The following is a 12,665-nucleotide window of genomic DNA, read 5'->3' on the forward strand; positions in this document are numbered from 1 at the left end:
CGCCATAGAGCTGAACCATTTATTATTAAGCATAGTTTTGTTTTAGCTTTTCCTTCTTTCTACTCATTTTCCCTGCCCCCTCTCCTGTAGATGTTGGGCCCTCCGTCAATACGGTTCACTGGGTGCCAGCCATACTTTCCCACCTGCACTAGAATTCCAGAAGGCAAATTGAATGATGGCCTTTATTACAAGGGGGAGAGAGTATAAAAGCAGAGAAGTCCTGCTACAACTGTACAGGGTATTGGTGAAGCCACACCTGGAGTACTGCATACAGTTTTGGTCTCCGTATTTAAGGAAGGATATACTTGCATTGGAGGCTGTTCAGAGAAGGTTCACTAGATTGATTCCTGAGATGAGGGGGTTGACTTATGAAGATAGGTTGAGCAGGTTGGGTCTATACTTATTGGAATTCAGAAGAATGAGAGGTGATCTTATTGAGACTTATAAGATAATGAGGCGGCTCGACAAGGTGGATGCAGAGAGGATATTTCCATTCATGTGGAAAACTAAAACTAGGGGACATAGTCTTAGAATAAGGGGTCGCCCATTTAAAACTGAGATGAGGCGAAATTTCTTCTCTCAGAGGGTTGTAAATCTATGGAATTCTCTGCCCCAGAGAGCTGTGGAGGCCTGGTCATTGAATATATTTAAGGCGGAGATAGACAGATTTTTGAGCGATATGGGAATAAGGGGTTATGGAGAGCCGGGGGGGGGGGGGAAGTGGAGCTGAGTCCATGATCAGATCAGCCATGATCCTATTAAATGGAAGAGCAGGCTCGAGGGGCCAAATGGCCTACTCCTGCTCCTATTTCTTATGTTTTTATGTTCTTATAAGGAAGGAAATAACCTCTGTATGCTACAGAGCAGTTGTTATAATAATTCAAAAGTGATTTATTTGGTACAGATATCATCATCAAAGGCAGTCCCTCGGGGTCGAGGGTGACTTGCTTCCACACTAAAAATGAGTACTCAGGTGACTGATGAACTCCTTTTAAATGGTGGAAGATGCCTGTGCGTGAATTCTTTTAACATGGGGTGACTGTTGCACACCAGCCACCACACGGGCTTGGCGGAGCAAGGTCTTGGTCCAGTGGCAAGAGGATCCAAGACGACTGGAGACCAGGCTCCGCCACATGTGTGAATACATACACACAAACTCAAACATACTCCGACTGTCCTCCTTCATTCCTCCTTCCCACAGGTCCTCTCTCTACGTGGAATTCATAGTACAGAAATTCCGATGTCCCAGGTCTGTACGAAGTTTCTACGGACCCGGGAAGGCATCGGAAAAGCCGAGTTTCAGCGCGCAATGCGCATGCGCTGAAAACCGTTTTTTCCGATCTGTCAAGTTTCTGGTTTCTCAGATCCTCCGCATATCGGGAGCGAGGACACTTGCAGGGCAAGGTTTCCGATATTTACAAATATCTTGCCCTGCAAATGTCCTTTAAAATCTTGTGCCTGAAAAAGCAGGCATATAGTTTACTTTTACAGGCGCAACTGTTTAAAAATACATAAAAACATTTAAATTAAATTAAATAAGCACATGTGAAAACATACTTTAATGTTAAAAACCCTCCCCACTTCGGTAAGTTTATTTTAAGGCATCTTTAAGAAAAGTCGGGAAAATATTATTTTTTTATAAGAACTTTAACTTAAATGATTCTTAAATATGTTGTGTATTTTGCTATTTTTTTATTGATTTTTTTGTGTGTTTCGGGGGGTTTCTCATTCATAATAATGGGAACTCCAACTTACGCGCTCCGATGCACAAGAGTGAAGGCCTCAGGCTCGGAAGTTCGAGCAGGTGCAGCCGCAACAGGTAAGTGCACAGTTTTTTAGAAACATAGGAACATAGAAACATAGAAAATAGGTGCAGGAGTAGGCCATTCGGCCCTTCGAGCCTGCACCACCATTCAATGAGTTCATGGCTGAACATGCAACCTCAGTACCCCATTCCTGTTTTAACTTTTTTTCTTCGGTTTGTCCACGGGAAGACCTCCAGCGGAATTTCGGGCCCAATACGTGTACAGACAGATGTTATTAAGATACCTGATCCATCTCATTTATACCCTACAAATCTCTGCTAGGCCCAATTCGCTATGTCCCAGGGAAGCCTCACAAGTACAACTGCCCACGTTTGGAGAGGGTATAGAAGAGATTTACCAGAATGGTTCCAGCGATGAGGGACTTCAGTTACGTGGATAGACTGGAGAAGCTGGGCTTTTGCTTCTTAGAGCAGAGAAGGCTAAAAGGAAATTTGCTAGAGGTGATTAAAATCATGAAGGGTTTTCATAGAGTAAATAGAGAGAAATTGTTTCCAATGGCTGAAGGGTCGAGAACCAGAGGGCACAGATTTATGGTGATTGGCAAAATAACCAGAAGCGACATGAGGAAAAACATTTTTATACAGCAAGTGGTTAGGATCTGTAATGCACTGCCTGATAGGGTGGTGGATACAGATTCAGTAGTAGCATTCAAAAGGGAATGGGATAAATACTTGATGGAGATATGGGGAAAGAGCAGGGAAGTGGGACTAACTGGATTGCTCTTCGAAAGAACCGGCGCAGACTCGATGGGCTGATCTCCTTCTGTGCTGTACTGTTCGATGATTCTATGATTGTATTCAGGCTGGTTACCCAGAGTACAGATAACAAGGAAACGAAAAACTGTAAATACACAGCAGATCAGTTCCGATGAAGGGTCTGCTCCTGAAAATGTAACCTGTCTTTTCTCCGTATGTGTTTCTAGTGTTTATTTTGCGTGGCTCCCCTGGATGGATTGAAAGACAGAATCATTGAATCATACAGCACAGAAGGAGGCCTGTCGGCCCGTTGTGCCAATGCTGGCTCTTTCAAAGAGCTGTCCAATTTAGTCCTACATCCCAGATCTGCCACCAATAATCCCCAAGAGGACTGGGAGTATTGTGTGGAACGACAGGCACACGTACATAAATAATGCAATTTTACCAGACACTTTCTGACTTTCGTTTTTTTTTAATTCAGTCTCAGGATGTGGACATCACTGGCAAAACTGAATTGATGTAACAGTTCGGCCATGATCTTATTGAATGGCGGAGCAGGCTCGAGGGGCCGAATGGCCTACTGCTGCTCCTATTTCATAAGTTCATATGTCTTGGGAGAGGGTTAAAACTTTGCCAATTTTCATCTTGTTATTAAGAAAAATAAACACACGGCAAGTTCTGTAATTTGGAACATCCAAGCAGGATAAAGTCATGTGTCGGTCTCTGAGGTTCACATTAAGAGTTAGTGATTTGCTCCTGTCTTGTTAATTTGAGGGGCATTTTGTTTACTGAGCTGGTGTCGACTCCCTGCCCCAGAAGAACCTGAGAACCCAGGACAACAAACCCGAGTAGGAAGGCACTTTCAACCGGTGGATGTGGGGCACGCTGGGAGATTTGATGACACTTTGTGTTTGCTTGCCAAGACTGGTGTTATGTGCCTCAGTAACATTAGTGTCTTCGACCAGGCCAACATCCCCAGCATTGAAGCACTGACCACACTCGATCAGCTCCGTTGGACAGGCCACATTATTCAAAGCAAGCGCTCTACTCGGAACTCCTTCGCGGCAAATGAGCCAAAGGTGGGCAGAGGAAACATATCAAGGACACCCTCAAAGTCTCCCTGATAAAGTGCAACATCCCCACTGACACCTGGGAGTCCCGGGCCAAAGACCGCCCTAAGTGGAGGAAGTGTATCCGGGAGGGCGCTGAGCACCTTGAGTCTCATCGCTGAGTGCATGCAGAAATCAAGCGCAGGCAGTGGAAAGAGCGTGCGGCAAACCAGTCCCACCCACCCTTACCCTCAACAACTATCTGTCCCACCTGTGACAGGGACTGTGGTTCTCGTATTGGACTGTACAGCCACCTAAGGACTCATTTTTAGAGTGGAAGCAAGTCTTCCTCGATTGCGTATGATATGTGCCTCAGGGGACGTGGGTCAGAGGATCATTGGAGTCAATCATTTGGTTAAATTTGCACCGGCATTGAAACAAAATGTATGTATCTGAACGGAACAGGAAAATTTCCACCAATGCCGCCTCTCATCAGGTTTCAGGCGCATCTGAAAACGGTTCATGGGCAATGAGAAAAATGAAGAAAGAGCTTGCTTTTCTATAACACTTTTCTTGACCCAAAGCACTTGACAGCCAATGAAGTACTTTTTTGAAGTGTAGTCACCCTTGCAATGTAGGAAATGCGGCAGCCAATTTGTACACAGCAAGATCCCACCAACAGCAATGTGATAATGACCAGATAATCTGCTTTTTTAATGTTGGGTTGAGGGATAAATATAGGCCAGGACACATGGGGAGAACTTCCCTGCTCTTCTTCAAAATAGTGCCGTGGGATCTTTTATGCCCACCTGAGAGAGCAGCCGGGTCCTCGGTTTAGCGTCTCATCTGAAAGACGGCACCTCCAACAGTGCAGCACTCCCTCAGTACTGGTAAAATACCAATACGGATGCCAATGTAAAAGTTCAAACAATAAACTTTGCAAAGGTATTGGTAAAATAAAATGTCAGAAAAGGTACAAAATGTTAGCAAAAATATTAGCGATTTACCAATTGCCCAGGACGTGTTCCACATATGTGGAAAAAAGAATTGTTTGCAAATAAGCCAAGGGAGCAATGGCAATGATCTCTCTCTTCATTTTACACCATAAAATAAATTAACAATTTATTGCAGCCATCGGCAGTTCAGTGAAATCCTGCCGCAATTGCATTTTATATTGGATTTTATTGTCACTTATTTTTCTTGATGTCTCCGTTTACTTCTCCTCCTGCAGCTAATCATCTGGTTTTACACAAGGATAGTGTCTCATTTAAGAACATAAAAACATAAGAAATAGGAGCAGGAGTATCCATTCGGCCCTTTAATGGCTGATTTTCTACCTCAACTCCACTTTCTAGCAATATCCCCATAATCCCTTGATTCCCTTAATATCCAAAAATCTCTCAATCTCGGAATTGAATACACTCAACAACTGAGTCTCCACAGCCCTCTGGTGTAGAGAATTCCAAAGATTCACTACCCTCAGTGAAGAAATGTCTCCTCATCTTACGGAGACGTGGCTCCAGGATGATCAGGGCTGGGAACTCAACATCCAGGGGTATTCAACATTCAGGAAGGATAGAATAAAAGGAAAAGGAGGTGGGGTAGCATTGCTGGTTAAGGAGGAGATTAATGCAATAGTTAGGAAGGACATTAGCTTGGATGATGTGGAATCTATATGGGTAGAGCTGCAGAACACCAAAGGGCAAAAAACGTTAGTGGGAGTTGTGTACAGACCTCCAAACAGTAGTAGTGATGTTGGGGAGGGCATCAAACAGGAAATTAGGGGTGCGTGCAATAAAGGTGCAGCAGTTATAATGGGTGACTTTAATATGCACATAGATTGGGCTAACCAAACTGGAAGCAATACGGTGGAGGAGGATTTCCTGGAGTGCATAAGGGATGGTTTTTTAGACCAATATGTCGAGGAACCAACTAGGGGGGGAGGCCATCTTAGACTGGGTGTTATGTAATGAGAGAGGATTAATTAGCAATCTCGTTGTGCGAGGCCCCTTGGGGAAGAGTGACCATAATATGGTGGAATTCTGCATTAGGATGGAGAATGAAACAGTTAATTCAGAGACCATGGTCCAGAACTTAAAGAAGGCTAACTTTGAAGGTATGAGGTGTGAATTGGCTGGGATGGATTGGCGAATGATACTTAAGGGGTTGACTGTGGATGGGCAATGGCAGACATTTAGAGACCGCATGGATGAACTACAACAATTGTACATTCCTGTCTGGCATAAAAATAAAAAAGGGAAGGTGACTCAACCGTGGCTATCAAGGGAAATCAGGGATAGTATTAAAGCCAAGGAAGTGGCATACAAATTGGCCAGAAATAGCAGCGAACCTGGGGACTGGGAGAAATTTAGAACTCAGCAGAGGAGGACAAAGGGTTTGATTAGGGCAGGGAAAATGGAGTATGAGAAGAAGCTTGCAGGGAACATTAAGACGGATTGCAAAAGTTTCTATAGATATGTAAAGAGAAAAAGGTTAGTAAAGACAAACGTAGGTCCCCTGCAGTCAGAATCAGGGGAAGTCATAACGGGGAACAAAGAAATGGCGGACCAATTGAACAAGTACTTTGGTTCGGTATTCACGAAGGAGGACACAAACAACCTTCCGGTTATAAAAGGGGTCGGGGGGTCTAGAAAGGAGGAGGAACTGAGTGAAATCCTTATTAGCCGGGAAATTGTGTTGGGGAAATTGATGGATTGAAGGCCGATAAATCCCCAGGGCCTGATGGACTGCATCCCAGAGTACTTAAGGAGGTGGCCTTGGAAATAGTGGATGCATTGACAGTCATTTTCCAACATTCCATTGACTCTGGATCAGTTCCTATAGAGTGGAGAGTAGCCAATGTAACCCCACTTTTTAAAAAAGGAGGGAGAGAGAAAACAGGGAATTATAAACCGGTCAGCCTGACATCGGTAGTGGGTAAAATGATGGAATCAATTATTAAGGATGTCATAGCAGTGCATTTGGAAAGAGGTGACATGATAGGTCCAAGTCAGCATGGATTTATGAAAGGGAAATCATGCTTGACAAATCTTCTGGAATTTTTTGAGGATGTTTCCAGTAGAGTGGACAAGGGAGAACCAGTTGATGTGGTATATTTGGACTTTCAGAAGGCGTTTGACAAGGTCCCACACAAGAGATTGATGTACAAAGTTAGAGCACATGGGATTGGGGGTAGTGTACTGACATGGATTGAGAACTGGTTGTCAGACAGGAAACAAAGAGTAGGAGTAAATGGGTACTTTTCAGAATGGCAGGCAGTGACTAGTGGGGTACCGCAAGGTTCTGTGCTGGGGCCCCAGCTGTTTACACTGTACATTAATGATTTAGATGAGGGGATTAAATGTAGTATCTCCAAATTTGCGGATGACACTAAGTTGGGTGGCAGTGTGAGCTGCGAGGAGGATGCTGTGAGGCTGCAGAGCGACTTGGATAGGTTAGGTGAGTGGGCAAATGCATGGCAGATGAAGTATAATGTGGATAAATGTGAGGTTATCCACTTTGGTGGTAAAAACAGAGAGACAGACTATTATCTGAATGGTGACAGATTAGGAAAAGGGGAGGTGCAAAGAGACCTGGGTGTCATGGTACATCAGTCATTGAAGGTTGGCATGCAGGTGCAGCAGGCGGTTAAGAAAGTAAATGGCATGTTTGCCTTCAGAGCAAGGGGATTTGAGTACAGGGGCAGGGAGGTGTTGCTACAGTTGTACAGGGCCTTGGTGAGGCCACACCTGGAGTATTGTGTACAGTTTTGGTCTCCTAACCTGAGGAAGGACATTCTTGCTATTGAGGGAATGCAGCGAAGGTTCATCAGACTGATTCCCGGGATGGTGGGACTGACCTATCAAGAAAGACTGGATCAACTGGGCTTATATTCACTGGACTTCAGAAGAATGAGAGGGGACCTCATAGAAACATTTAAAATTCTGACGGGGTTAGACAGGTTAGATGCAGGAAGAATGTTCCCAATGTTGGGGAAGTCCAGAACCAGAGGTCACAGTCTAAGGATAAGGGGTAAGCCATTTAGGACCGAGATGCGGAGGAACATCTTCACCCAGAGAGTGGTGAACCTGTGGAATTCTCTACCACAGAAAGTTGTTGAGGCCAATTCACTAAATATATTCAAAAAGGAGTTAGATGAGGTCCTTACTACTAGGGGGATCAAGAGGTATGGCGAGAAAGCAGGAATGGGGTACTGAAGTTGAATGTTCAGCCGTGAACTCATTGAATGGCGGTGCAGGCTAGAAGGGCCGAATGGCCTACTCCTGCACCTATTTTCTATGTTTCTATGTTTCTATGTTTCTATCTTAGTGCTAAATGGCCGACCCCTTATTCTGAGACTGTGACCCCTGGTTCTAGACTCCCCAGCCAGGGGAAACAACCACCCTGCATCCACCCTGTCAAGAATTTGATATGTTTCAATGAGATCACAGCTCATTCTTTTAAACGCTAGAGAATATAGGCCTAGTCTACTCAAGCTCCCCTCATCGGACAATCCCTCCATCCCAGGAATCAGTCTGGTGAGCCTTCGTTGCACTCTCTCTATGGCAAGTATGTTCTTCCTTATTTCTCAGGGCAAGCAGTGCTGTCAGCCCCACTGGTTAGGCAAGAGCTCCACTCTAATGGAAAGAAAGAGTTGGATTAGATTTATATAGCGCCTTTCACAACCACCAGACATCTCAAAGCGCTTTATAGCCAATGAAGTACTTTTGTAGTCACTGTTGTAAAGTAGAAAACGCGGCAACCAACTTGCGCACAGCAAGCTCCCACAGATAGCAATGTGATAATGACCAGATTATCTCTTTTTGTTATGTTGATTGAGGGATAAATATTGGCCAGGACTCTGGGGATAACTCCCCTGCTCTTTTTCAAAATAGTGCCATGGAATCTTTTATGTTCACTTGAGAGAACAGATGGGGGCGTCTGTTCATCTGAAAGACGGCACCTCCGACAGTGCAGTGCTCCCTCAGCACTGCACTGGAGTGTCAGCCTAGATTTTTTTGTACTCAAGTCCCTGGAGTGGGACTTGAACCCACAACCTTCTGATTCAGAGGATAGGTTGTCACAGCTGACACTAGATAGAGGCACCCATTCCAAACAGCTTGCAAAAACCTCAGAGATCCATGATTTGCACTGAGGCTCTAAATACATTGCTGCCTTCTACCCCTTTAAATGTGCTTTCAATTCGCATGCGGCGTCCCCAGAACCTTTTGCACTTCACATTCTCAATCTGCTGTGGGCCCAAATCGCAGTAAGCTCACCTATATGGGATTCCTAAAGAGTGGGAGAGACATATCATGGTGTGTTACTATTGGATTGACGTTAAAACTGGGACATTACAGGGCGTGACCTAAAAACAGAGCCTAACTTGTTTTCAATGCAGCGAAGAGGTTGCGAGGGGACAAGATCCATGTGATTAGAATGTTGAAGGATATGAACAATGCAAGTTGGTCAATAAAACTCTCTATGGTCAACCCACAATAAGGGTTTAACCTCTCTCAAGATCCATCACCATAGCAATAGTCATCATCATCATCATAGGCAGTCCCTCGGAATGGAGGAAGACTTGCTTCCACTCCTGAACTGAGTTCTTTGGTGGCTGAACAGTCCAATACGAGAGCCAAAGACTTTGTCACAGGTGGGACAGATAGTCGTCGAGGGAAGGGGAGGGTGGGACTGGTTTGCCGCACGCTCTTTCCGCTGCCTGCGCTTGATTTCTGCATGCTCTCGGCGTTGAGACGCAATGTGCTCAGTGCCCTCCCGGCTGCACTTCCTCCACTTAGGGCGGTCTTTGGCTAGAGATTCCCAGATGTCAGTGGGAATATTGCACTTTATCAGGGAGGCTTTGAAGGTGTCCTTGTAGTGTTTCCTCTGCCCACCTTGGGCTCGTTTGCCGTGAAGGAGCTCCGAGTAGAGCACTTGCTTTGGGAGAATCGTGTCTGGCATGCGAATAATGTGGCCTGCCCAGCGGAGCTGATCGAGTGTGGTCAGTGCTTCAATGCTGGGGATGTTAGCCTGGACGAGGACGCTGATGTTGGTGCGTCTGTCCTCCCAGGGGATTTGAAGGATCTTGCGGAGACATTATTGGTGATATATTTCCAGCGACTTGAGGTGTCTACTGTACATGGTCCATATCTCTGAGCCATACAGGAGGGCGGCTATTACTACAGCCCTGTAGACCATGAGCTTGATGGCAGTTTTGAGTGCCTGGTCTTCAAACATACAGAGGCTGAACTCCAGGACATAGTCGACGTATTTACTGAGGCGTATGAAAGCATGGGCCTTAAGCTAAACATCCGTAAGGCAAAGGTCCTCCACCAGCCTGTCCTCGCCGCACAGCACTGCCTCACAGTCATTAAGATCCACGGCATGGCCCTGGACACAGTGGACCACTTCCCATATCTCGGGAGCCTCCTATCAATAAGAGCAGCCATCGACGACAAGATCCAACACTGCTTCCAGTGCGCCAGTGCATATCTTCGATCACCTGAGGAAAAGAATGTTTGAAGACCAGTCCCTCAAAACTGCCACCAAGCTCATGGTCTACAGGGCTGTAGTAATACCTGCCTTTCTGTATGGCTCAGAGACATGGACCATGTACCATAGCAATAGACGTAGGATGGGATTATACGAATATACGAACAATAACGGACAGGTAAAACCCTCTGGTCCATCCAGCCTGTCCCATGCAATCGTGATACCTTATGTCTTTCGGATGAAACGATAAACCGAGGCCCGGCCTGCTCTTTCAGGCGGACGTAAAAGATCCCATGGCACTATTGAAAAACAGAGCAGGAGAGTTATCCCCGGTGTCCGGGCCAATATTTATCCCTCAATCAACATAACAAAATTAGATGATCTGGTCATTATCACATTGATGTTTGTGAGAACTTGCTGTGTACAAATTGGCTGCCGCGTTTCCCAGTGACAACAGTGACTAAACTCCAAAAGTACTTAATTGGCTGTAAAGTGCTTTGAGACATCTGGTGGTCGTGAAAGGCACTATATAAATGCAAGTCTTTCTTTCTATCACAATATATAGACTCCCCACCCCACCCAAAACCATGTGATCTGCTCCTCTGCACCCAGTGTGGAATGAAGGGCTTTCTGCTGGACCTGTATTTCTGGTTAGTGTCCTGATCGTCACTCCTTCCTCAGCTTCACCACCAAAGACAACACTGGCTGGTTATTTCTGGGATCTTGCTGTGCACAGTTGGTCCCCACAGTGGCCCACTTGACAACAGTCTCTGTGCTTCAGAGTAACTCAACACTTTGTTTCTGAGAGATCTTATAAGGTGCTGCCCTGAATGTAAATCTTTCTCTTTTTGTTGGCATTTAATAATCGTTAAACAGCCAAACTGATAACCCATTTGCAAGAGACAAAGTTTGAATACTTCTTAGTCATTTTCAAATGGCCTATTGCTTATAATATTATTTGATTTCTCTAATGCCTTGCAATCTTTCTCTTATTCTCTTCATATTTCCAGTCCACCTGGACGATGACATAAAACAACCCACAAATCTTTGATCTAATTGAGGCGGGGATATAAAATGAGAGCTTGGCTGATCAGGAGTGATGTCAAGAAGCACTGCTTCACACTAAGGATAGTGGAAATCTGGAACTCTCGCCCCACAAAAAGGTTGCTGTGACTGGGGTCCAATTGAAAATGTAGAAACTGAGATTGGTAGATTTTTGCGACTGAGATCTACGCTGACACCCAGCACAGTCCTGAGGGAGAGCTGCACTGTCGGAGGTGCCGTCTTTCGAATGAGACGTTAAACCGAGGCCTGTCTGCCCTCTCTCAGGCAGACGTAAAAGATCCAACGGCACTATTTCGAAAAAGAGCAGGGGAGTTATCCCCGTTGTCTTCGCCAATAATTATCCCTCAATCAACATCACTAAATAAAGAGATTATCTGGTCATTATCACGTTACTGTTTGTGGGAGCTTGCTGTGCGACAATTGGCTGCTGCCGTTCCAGCATTACAACAGTGTCTACATTTCAAAAAGTACTTCATTGGCAGTAAGGCACTTTGGGCAGTAAGGTCCTGAGGTTGTGAAAGGCACTATGTAACTGCACGTCTTTCATTTTGTTGCTTAGATTCCGCGAGGCTGCAGCATCACAGAATCTCAAAGGGAGGAGCAGTGGCTCTCATGATTTACATGACAGGCTATTAATGTATTTTAATTTTGCTTTATTACCCTTGGTGAAGGCAGCCTCGGCGGAGATGCAGCCTGTGTCTGGTGCTTAAGAGCTCTAAAAGTTAATGTCTTGTTTGTTCTTTACAGCACTACCAATTAAATGCCATCGTAAAAGGAAAAGGGCTGCAACATGCAGGAGTGATTAGGAAATGGTTTGGAGGTTTCTCGAACGTTATGACTGTAAAGCGGGCTGTGTCACTGGCTGGATCGGCGACAACATCTGAGCTTTGCAATTCAGAGGAGTGTGAGGGAGCAGAGCAGAGTGGGCCTTCTGCCGATGGAAAGTGTGATATATTCTTTACAACATCACAATCATACACATACCCAAGATGGCTTGACAGGAACTTGTCATGTGACCTTGTCACATGATCCTTTTATTATATACATCATTAGTTGCATTATCACAGTGGAACATAAGAACATAAGAAATAGGCCATTTGGTCCCTCGAGCCTGCTCCGCCATTTAATACGATCATGGCTGATCTGATCATGGACTCAGCTCCACTTCTCTGCCATTTCCCCATAACCCTTTATCCCCTTATTGCTCAAAAATCTGTCTATCTTCACTTTAAACATATTCAATGACACAGCCTCCATAGCTCTCTGGTACAGAGAATTCCACAGATTTACAACCCTGAGAGAGAAATTTCTCCTCATCTCAGTTTTAAATGGGCGGGCCCTTATTCAAAGACTGTGTCCCCTAGTTTTAGTTTCCCCTATGAATGGAAATATCCTCTCTGCATCCAGCTTGTCGAGCCCCCTCATTATCTTATATGTTTCAGTAAGATCACCTCATTTTTCTGAACTCCAATGAGTAGAGGCCCAACCTACTCAATTTATCTTTATAAGACAACCCCCTCATCCCCGGAATCAAC

Source organism: Pristiophorus japonicus, chromosome 5 (assembly GCF_044704955.1).
Source record: "Pristiophorus japonicus isolate sPriJap1 chromosome 5, sPriJap1.hap1, whole genome shotgun sequence".
Taxonomy (NCBI): Eukaryota; Metazoa; Chordata; class Chondrichthyes; family Pristiophoridae; genus Pristiophorus; species Pristiophorus japonicus.